We start from the raw sequence: 10,478 nt of genomic DNA on the forward strand, positions 1-10,478 counted from the left end.
GCGGATTTACAACCCCTTACACCGGGACACTTCCTCATAGGAGGTGCATTAGCTGCGCTTCCGGACATCGACGTAACCGAGACACCTGTTAATCGACTCGATCGTTGGCGGACTGTTCAAAAAATCGCGCAAAACTTTTGGAAGAAATGGAGCAAGGAATATCTGACCTCTCTCCAGAGCAAAATCAAATGGAAGTGCGAGCGAGACAATCTAGCGATTGATGACATAGTTTTAATTCAAGATAATAACGCACCACCGTTGAGGTGGAAATTAGGAAAAATTATCGAAACGCATGAGGGAGCCGACAACAAGGTGCGCGTCGTAACTTTAAGAATAGCGAATGAAACATGTAAGCGGTCAATAAACAAATTATGTAAGCTTCCATTGTCCGACAACACCGAACCATTGTAATTGAGCGCAAGGATTAATTGTTATTAATGGTGGGCGGGATGTTGAGGCTTATCAATTTGAAATATACGAAATTTGTCGCTGGCCGCTCGCGGGCTGCGCACTCATCCACTCCTAAGAAGGGGAAAGGAATAGATAACGCCGAAATAAGATACCAGGAGCGAGTTAAGAAATAAAAAAAAGGAGGGATAGAGATAAATACCACGACGTGTCGCGTCGACGTATTTTCGCAACCGAAGTTAAAGTCGTTTTCGTTCCAAACTGTAATCGCGTAATATCATAAATGTATCAAATGAAATTAATGTATCAAGTAATATTGTGACGCGGATCTATCCAAGAATTCTAATAATTGTAATCGACTGACCGGCTGCAGTGAAGACGGCTAATCGCCGCCCATCGCTGCGCTCATTGTAAGAGCAATAAACTTTAGAGACTTTAATTACACGAACGCGTAACATCATATCCATCTAGACGCGATCCCAATGAACCTCACAAAATTTACGTAAAACAATATATATAAATGCGTACATAAATGTATATATATTATAACCGATAATTTTAACTATAATTATGGTTATTTACGCGGGGAGCTTTCTTCGCCACGATCTCTTAATTGACTCGGAATAATCGAAAGTTCAATTTCTTTAATCGGAACGCCAGGTACGGGAAACCGTACCGCTACACACAGAGAATTCCGCGGCGAGGTCGACGCGTACGGCTCGAATATGGCAACAGCCCGATCGATTACCCGCTCCAAGAGATCGCGACGATTAAGTGCACGGCAGTTCGGCCGACGGAAAGGGGTTCGTTTTGCGACAGGAAGAGAGTGAGAATAACGGGGCTAGAGTCTTGTTTGTGATAGTTTAAAGAGTGTATTTAAATAAATAGAAAAAAATTTAATAATGAGAATAGAATCGAGGACACGAATAATAATAGAAAGACCAGAATACTATAAATTCGACAGAAAAGACAATACTGACATAAAGTCGATATAAAAGACAAAATGGATATAAATTCGATCTAAGTACAGTTATTCGAGTCACACCGAAGTATTCGTATATGGATTTCGCCGTGGTAGAAACATGTGTAAGTCGCACGCGCCGCCCGGAATTCGATACTACAATACTTGCGTCCGCATGCCGGTATATCAACTTTCACGCGCCGCGCACGTGATCCGCTCGGTCTTCGCTACCCGCGTGAGTATCGAATCGGGGACTTCTCGCTCACGCTAATTACAATAGAACGAAGGGTCGAACCAATTTCGTGTCACCCTTCGTTTAATTATAACCTAAGAACAATACTCACAAGTACACGCGCAAAATTCGGATTTACGAGCTCACCGATCGTATAAGTCATAGGCGGTAGCTAGCGTGGATACATGAAATCGCGATACACAATAAGAATCGTATAAGGTTCCTTAACTTAGAGCTCGGACTGCGGGCTAGTGAGAAGAGAGAGATTTTCGCGAAACAAGAGAGTTCGAAGGAGTCGTCTCACCTGCGGCCGTCACCAAGAAACTCGCGTACTTCTACGACGTTACGCTTGCCGTCATTTCGGCAGCTAAAGTTATTAATTACGGCCCCCGTTTTCTCGGTGCGACTCGTTCGAACTTACTACCTCTAATATCTGGGGGTGTCGGGGATGAGAACGACGTCTCACCAGCTCTCGTCCTTCAGGATCTCGCGATTCCTTGGCTGACGGTAGGACCTCTACTCTCTCACGAGTCTCGCCAGATAGTGACGAGTGGAAGTCCCGCCGGAGACACGCTGGCGCCGAATCGCCGAACTAGGCCGTTCGGGGTGCTCTTGTAATCAGGGCCGTGATGCGGCCTGGAGGGTTCCCGCGGCCGTCGGTGTTATCCTTCATTTTCGCGTTCTGTTCCCGTTACCGGGGTCGCCCTTCCATTCCCGTAGGATACCGGGCGGGAAATTCTTTCGGCAGCTTACGGAGGGCCCGACTTCGGCCGCCTCGGACACCGGATGTCGTCCGCCGCGAGTCCTCAATCGATCGTGGATCGCATCCGGGTCCGGGCGCCGGGCATGCATCGGGTCCCTTGTCATAACTCCGTGGCGGGGCTCCTGCACAATTTGCGCGCGGAGTGGCCTTCCCCTTTCCGCAGCCCTCGACTCCTAGGGAAGAGGAAATTGCTTTCAATTTTTATGCGGCAACTACTGTCCCGAAAGTATTGAAGGTCGTGATAGTTTAAAAGCGATTCCTCCTCCGGATAAAATGTCGTCGCTTCCCCCTCGATCCCCGCTAATTTCTCTAATTGCTGCCACAGCAATACCCGAAAAATCCTACGGGCTACGGCAGCACGCAACGAAACGCGTCCGATTACGCGCTCGGATCGCTCTCTCTCTCTCTCTCTCTCTTATGCTAAAGAGAGCAGAGGTCCCACAAACCTTCCCGGCCGGGTCATTCGACCCTTGTGACGGACCAAATTTTAAAGTTAAAATTGTCACGTCACAATATATATACATATGTGTACATAAATGTATATATATTAACTCAGACGATTTTTCGGACATATTAAAAAACATTTATTGCCGCGCTATCGCCACTATTTCTTTGTAAATTATATTCTCCTATTAACGCAGATGATTTTTCGAATATATTTATTGCCGCACTATCGACACTACCTCCTTGCAAAATATGTTCGCCTATTAACTCAGACGATTTTTCGGACATATTAAAAGATATTTATTGCCGCACTATCGGCACTACCTCTTTGCAAATTATATTCTCCTATTAACGCAGATGATTTTTCGACTATATTTATTGTCGCACTATAGACACTACCTCTTTGCAAAATATTTTGTAGGTCTTGAAGAGACATTTAAAACGCGCCCACAGCGAATGTTCTACGACTTAAGCTGGAGGCACACGAAAAAACTTAAGCAGTAAGACTTAAGACTTAAGCGAATCGACCGATCACGATCGAGTAGTAGGTAGCCATTTTGAAACTTAAAACTTAAGACGTAAGAAGTGAAAAATTCCATAAGGATGAAATTTTTACGTCTACGTCTTACGGTCAACCAATAGGAAACGAGTTGTCACATATAATTCAAATGTGTACCAAACGGAAAACGGTGGGCGATGGTAGAAATGTAGTAGCAATAAATAATTCAGTTCAAATTGTTACAATTTACAATGGATCACGAATATAACTCACAAATAATACTCACAAATGATCCAGACGATCAAGCTGCATTAGTGGAAGAAAGTGAGAAAGGAGATGATGAATTATTACTTGATGCCATAAGAGGTTATCCTCATTTATATAATCCGGCTTTGAAGGAGTACAAAAATATACTTATGAAAGAAAATTCATGGAATGAAATTGCATTACTCATGAACATGTCAGGTAACATTCAATGTAATTTTTGTTCATATAACCTGTTTATATTTAGGTTATAATAATTTATATTTAAGTTTTGATTATCTATTTAAATATATAAAAACAAAAAAAATTTATTGTAGTTGCAAGTTGTCAGAACCGCTGGTTACGATTGCGTGAGCGATTTACAAAGGAACAACGATTGCAAGAATTAGAGAGCCGAAGTGGCAGTGGAGCTAATCATCGCTCAAGATTTGCTTTATACAACAATATGTTATTTTTACAAAATCATATCAAACGAAGGAAGTAAGTTTATATAGATTTATAGATTATTAATATGTTTCATTAAAAATATATAATGCGCATTAATTTCATCTTTCAGGTCATTCACTAATGTTAACGTACCTACAAAAAAAACTGCTGTGAATACACATATTTTGAACAACATCTCCTCATTGCACAGCGTCAGTGCATCTTGTCATACACATATTATACCGGATTCAAATCGGCCATCGTCTAGTGCAGCTTGTCATGATTCAAATCCTTTAACGGCACAAACGAAACAAGCAGAAATGACAAGAAACAGAAATTTTTCATGCATTCCACAAGAAGTAAACAGAATCCAATCTAAACAAATTGATAATCATATATTAAATAGACCAGATGAACAAACAGACTATATTCACATCCCACAAGAGTTCGATACATACGATAGAAATGCAAGATACGACATTGTACAACAAAGCAATAGCAATAGAACAAGATCGGAAATATTGTCACCACCACCTCGAAATGAATCTAGTAATTCGCAAAGTTCCTCAGTGAGCGATTTCACCTCATCACCTACAATACAAATTAACCAAAGTAACAGCGGTAAAATAAAAAAGAAAAATAGTACATATTTGGAGTCTTCACTCGCAGGTTTAAGCGATACTCTTCAAAACCGTTTTGTCAATCAATCTTCACATTCAGTTGAGAAAAATATGTGGAATTTGAATACATTAACACCAGAAAAAAGTTTTGGCTTATTGGTTGCAACTGAATTGGAACGAATACTTGAACCAGAGAGAGCAATAAGAAAGCAAGAAATAGTTAATATTTTATGGAGGCCTATGCAGTAACTTATTTATTGTGATACAACAGATTGTTTTAATTAGATACATTTATTTTTAAATATATTTAAAATACATATAGTTATATTAAAAGTTACATATTTAATTTTTAAATATATTTTATGTATTAATAAAGAATAAATAAGGAATTATATAATCTTAATTTTAAAGCACTCTTGTATATTATTCTTACCTAAGATACTTATTATATAATTCAATTTCTTCAAAATTCACTTACATATTAATTGTAAACTATATATATGTACAATCTTAATTTTTATTATCTATATAATTAATATTAATTAATTTTTGGTAATAGAATAATAATAAAAATGAAATGAATGACCCAGTACACACAAGCTAACAGCAACGTTACATCAATGTTATGCTTCGAAATTGGGATTATTTAAACCTCTATAAATATAATCGTCTTGCCATGGAACTGAACCAACCGGTGTCATCAAATATTCTGCTATCGCATCTCGTTGTTTATATGCCTTATTTGTTGCTCTGTGAGTAGTACTTGGTTTGATATGTTCTAAAGATTCAGAACTTTCGTTTCTCCATGTTCCAGTAATAATACTTCCGTCTGTTTGCTCTATATCAATAAAGTTCGGAGGACAATATATTCTATTTTCAACTGATTGTAAATCATTAATTGTTTTCAGATAATTGTGGAGACATATTGTTGCCAATATTATTTTATCCACAGTTTCTGGCAGCATAAGAATAGGTTTTCTGAAAACTCGCCATCGAGATGCAAGGATGCCAAAAGTATTTTCTATAATTCTCCTCGCTCGTGATAATCTGTAATTGAATATTTTTTTCTTCTTTTCTAACTGACGACCAGAATATGGTCTCATCATGTGTTTCGACAATTGAAACGCTTCATCTCCAACGAAAAAGCATGGTGTCATTATATTACTTTGAGGCAAATTGGCTTCTCCTCGTGGTAAATTTAAAGTGTTATTCTGTACAGCTTTACCAAATTCTGATCTTGCAAATATACCTGCATCATTGTTGCTTCCGTATGCACCACAATCTATTAATGTGAATTTATAATTGTTATCGCATGCTGCCAGCAATACAATGCTAAATGTTTTTTTTATAATTGTAATATAGACTGCCAGAGTTTGGTGGCGCTTGTATTTGTATGTGTTTTCCATCCACTGCTCCACAACAATTTGGAAAATTCCAGTCTGTCCAAAATCCTTGACATATTTCAATCCATTGCTGTTCAGTAGGAGCTTTGAGATATATCGGTGCTAATACTTTTAATTAAAGCACAAGTTTCCTTAATTATATTCCTTGCTGTCGATTCACCAATTCGATAAGCAAGTGCAATCGACAAAATCTGATCTCCGGTAACAAGATATCTAGAATAATAAAAATCAATAAGTTGAATGCTTTTTCTCATCTGAAAATATATGAAAGTTATTAAAATATATACACCGTCTATCCGAAAAATTCCGGGACTGATTTTTTTCCCGGCTTACAAGTAATGCCATCTGTTAATCAATTAGATAACCTTTTAGTAGCAATATTCAACTATATTCATATATTTTTTTAACAAGCTGCGTTCATTCTGTACTTAATACCAAGCTTATGAATTCTTTTTGTTTTTTTAATCCGTTAAAAAAATTGTCATGGAGCAGAGAGCAGTTATCAAATTTAATTTTAAAATTGGTAAAACGGTTATGGAAACGTATAAGTCTATGAAAATTGCTTACGGTGATAATTGTTTATCACGTTCAAAAGTTTTTGAGTGGTATAAACGATTTAAAAAAGGTCGACAGTCACTTGAGGATGATGCAAGGTCTGGGCGCTCCGCTACAAGTTCGACAGACGCAAACATCACAAAGATTCGTGATCTCCTGCTCATTGACCGTCATTTCACATGCAGAAGGATCGCAAAGAGACCAACATTTCTAAAACAATCGTTCATGACATTATCCGGAACGTTTTAAAAAAGAGAAAGGTGTGCGCAAAATTTGTACCGCACAGTTTGACTCTCGAGCAAAAAGAACAGCGCATGAACGCCTGTCGCAACTTGATTCAAATGGCAGATGAGGATGATTCTTTTCTCCAAAAAATAATCACAGGTGACGAGTCATGGTGTTTTAAATATGAGCCTACTACGAAACGGCAAAGTGCTGAATGGTTGAGCGCTGGTGAACCGAGACCGACGAAAGTGCGAATGACAAAATCAAAAATAAAAGTCATGATTATCACATTTTTCGACGCTCAAGGCATTATCCACAAGGAATTTGTTCCTCCGGACACCACTGTAACTTCCTGTTTCTACTTGGGTGTAATGGAAAGGCTTTGTAAAAGGATTCAACGGATTCGACGAGAACGATGGGCAGAAAAAGATTTTTTTTGCTGCACGACAACGCGTCCGCTCACACGGCTGGAATTGTGACTCAATTTTTGGCACGAAAACAAATTCCTGTGCTCCAACACCCTCCATATTCACCTGATTTAGCTCCGTGTGACTTTTTTCTTTTTCCACAACTCAAGTTGCACATGAAAGGTAAACGATACGACGATATTAAAGACATTAAAGCCAATGTGACGCGCGAATTGAAGAGAATTACAAAAAAAGCATTTTCAAACAGCTTCCAATGGTTATATGAACGTTCTAAACGTTGTATTGATGTCGGGGGAGATTATGTAGAACATTTAAAATAAAAAAAATTTTTTTTTTTTAATTTTGTATATTTTTTAATCTATAGTCCCGGAACTTTTCGGACAGACGGTGTATGTACCTTAAAGTTACAGCAAGACGTTGTTCAGGAATTAATGCTCGATAATTTCTTTTTGTTAAAACTGGTTTCATTATCTCCAACAATTGATTAAAAGTGCACACAGACATTCTTGTGTACCTAAAAGACATCTCAGGATCACTTTTTAATTCTTGGAATAATTGATGGAAATCTCCTTGATTAGGGCGTCTCACATTAATTGGACGCACCCAGTATTCTCTATTAATCCAACGAACAGCTCGTTATCTTTTAACTATATATGTACCCATAATTAATATTAATGAAGCTAATATCTCTTCTTCTTCTAACAAGGGACATGTCACAACTGTCCGGAACCGATTTGATTCTTCTTCAAATATGTTGTTAAATACACAAATCTAAAAGACACGTATTTTTTATATGTGCGGATATTGAGTTTTAAGGGGTGAAACACCCCTTTAAAGAAAAACGGTATTTTTCTTTAGGATCAAATATCTGGTAAACTATAAGAGGTAGAAAAAAAAGACGTACAACAAATTTTAATGGCTTGAAGAGTACTTTAAAGTTATATGAACAAAATTTTTTTATTTTTATTTTTTTTTAAATACTCTCATCACTTAATTTTTATTTTTCAAAATAAATAAATTTTGTTCATATAACTTTAAAGTACTCTTCAAGCCATTAAAATTTGTTGTACGTCTTTTGTTTCTACCTCTTATAGTTTACCAGATATTCGATCCTAAAGAAAAATACCGTTTTTCTTTAAAGGGGTGTTTCACCCCTTAAAACTCAATATCCGCACATATAAAAAAATACGTGTCTTTTAGATTTGTGTATTTAACAACATATTTGAAGAAGAATAAAATCGGTTCCGGACAGTTGTGACATGTCCCTTGTAAGTAATCCATTTTTTCTGAAACAAATTTATATATTATATAAAAAAATTCTAGTCTTGTAAATATTATTAAAAAAAATTTTTTTTTAAAATATTTAGTTTACTTTCAACCTACTTTTGTCTTTATAATGTTTTTTATACTTTCTATTCTATACTCCGATTACGATATAGCTTTAAAAATATTCTAATATTTTCACATGTCACAGGTTATGTTGCACATGCTCCACAAGGGCAAGCTTTCATTGCTCCATGCCAGTAAAGTGCTATGATTGGTCAACAATAACATCTTAGGTTTGCTGTGTGTCATGACTCTACTGCTTATGGCTTACTGCTTAAGTCTTACTGCTTAAGTTTTTTCGTGTGCCTCCAGCTTTACACAGGTCTTAATTTTCGCAAAAAACGTTTAAACTTTGAATTCAAAAATTAAGGCCTGTGAAAGTCGTAGGACATTCGCTGAGGGCTCATTTTGTAGGTCTTGAAGAGACCTTTAAAACGCGCCCACAGCGAATGTTCTACGACTTACACAGGTCTTAATTTTCGCAAAAAACGTTTAAACTTTGAATTCAAAAATTAAGGCCTGTGAAAGTCGTAAGATATTCGCTGAGAGCTCATTTTATAGGTCTTGAAGAGACCTTTAAAACGCGCCCACAGAAAATGTTCTAGTCTTTATATAGGCCTTAATTTTCGCGAAAAATGTTTAAACTTTGAATTCGAAAATTAAGAATACTGTTGTGTGCCTCGAGCAAGGGACTGGGGTTGCGCCGATTATAGGATGAGGATCCTCGGGTCGTGCAGGACTTCGCAGGAAGTGGTGTACTTTCTTTTCTTAGAATACACGTATTATTTCAATTAAATTGAGTTTTTGCTTTATTCTCGCCCTTCTCTCGAGTTAGAGGTATTCGTACAGTATTCGGTTGTTAGTTATTAACCGTTTCGTAGTAACTCTGTTTAATGATTCGATCTTTTATTTGTGATTTGGTTACTTCTGATTTGAATCTTAATTTGCGACTCTTCGTCTTAGCGTTTCGGAATTGTATTAACCACACCCGCGGGCTGACTCTCGGGCTTATATATCCTTTTCGTTCTATCATTTCCAACGGGAGAGGCCCTTGGAAACAGGTCTCTGATTTGTCTGGTTAGTTATATTCACGCGTTTGGTTCTAATTGCAAGCGAAGTAGGTCGAAGTCGCAGGTCGTTGCTTGCATCTCGCGGTTTCCGGCGCTTCGCGCGTGTCTCGCTGCGTTAGCGTTTTCGCGCGACGAGCGTTTGTCGAGAGCGCTCTTTTATAAGTAAAACTATATTATAATAATATGTAAGATGTGATTTGCCAGTCGAATTTTTAAACAAGGTTTAAGATTTTATTGACCAACACTGACTAAGACTAATTCTTATATTATAAGACTTTATTTGGGAATAATCTCAATTCGAGATTTATTTCCCGACTCCCCTCTAACCCCCCTATAAAATTATAGGCGAGAAAAATATAGATCCGAAAGTCGCTGAATCGGGAATCGAACCCGAGACCTTTCGCTTGCCGGGCGACACCCGCCCCCGCCCTCCTCCCAGAACTACTCCGCCCTCATTGGCCTCCCTCACTCGCTGGGCGAGAGGGGCACGGCACCCCTCGCTCAACTACTCCGTCCTTACGGGAAACATAATACACTGGTCCACATAGATAATCGCAAACGACGCGAAAGCTCCACCCTTTTTTTTCACAATAAGCGCCGCCCGCCAAGGCAGATTCTTTTTTAAGTGGAAGCGCCGCCCGCCAAGGCAGATTTTCTTTCGGTTTCTTCATTAATATTAACCGGAAGAAAACAAAGCTTTGCGATAGGACGTTTATATTCGGCGGTCGCTGTTTTGACTATTACGACACGTATTAGTTTATCATTGCCCGGATGACATTGAATAATGCGTCCGAGTGCCCAATGACTTGGGGGTGCATTGGAGTCTCGCATGAGAACTAACTGTCCGATTTTAG

The sequence above is a fragment of the Prenolepis imparis genome, unplaced genomic scaffold (assembly GCF_030444845.1).
Source record: "Prenolepis imparis isolate NDT839.2.m4 unplaced genomic scaffold, iyPreImpa1.0 SCAF_10, whole genome shotgun sequence".
In the NCBI taxonomy this organism is placed as follows: domain Eukaryota; kingdom Metazoa; phylum Arthropoda; class Insecta; order Hymenoptera; family Formicidae; genus Prenolepis; species Prenolepis imparis.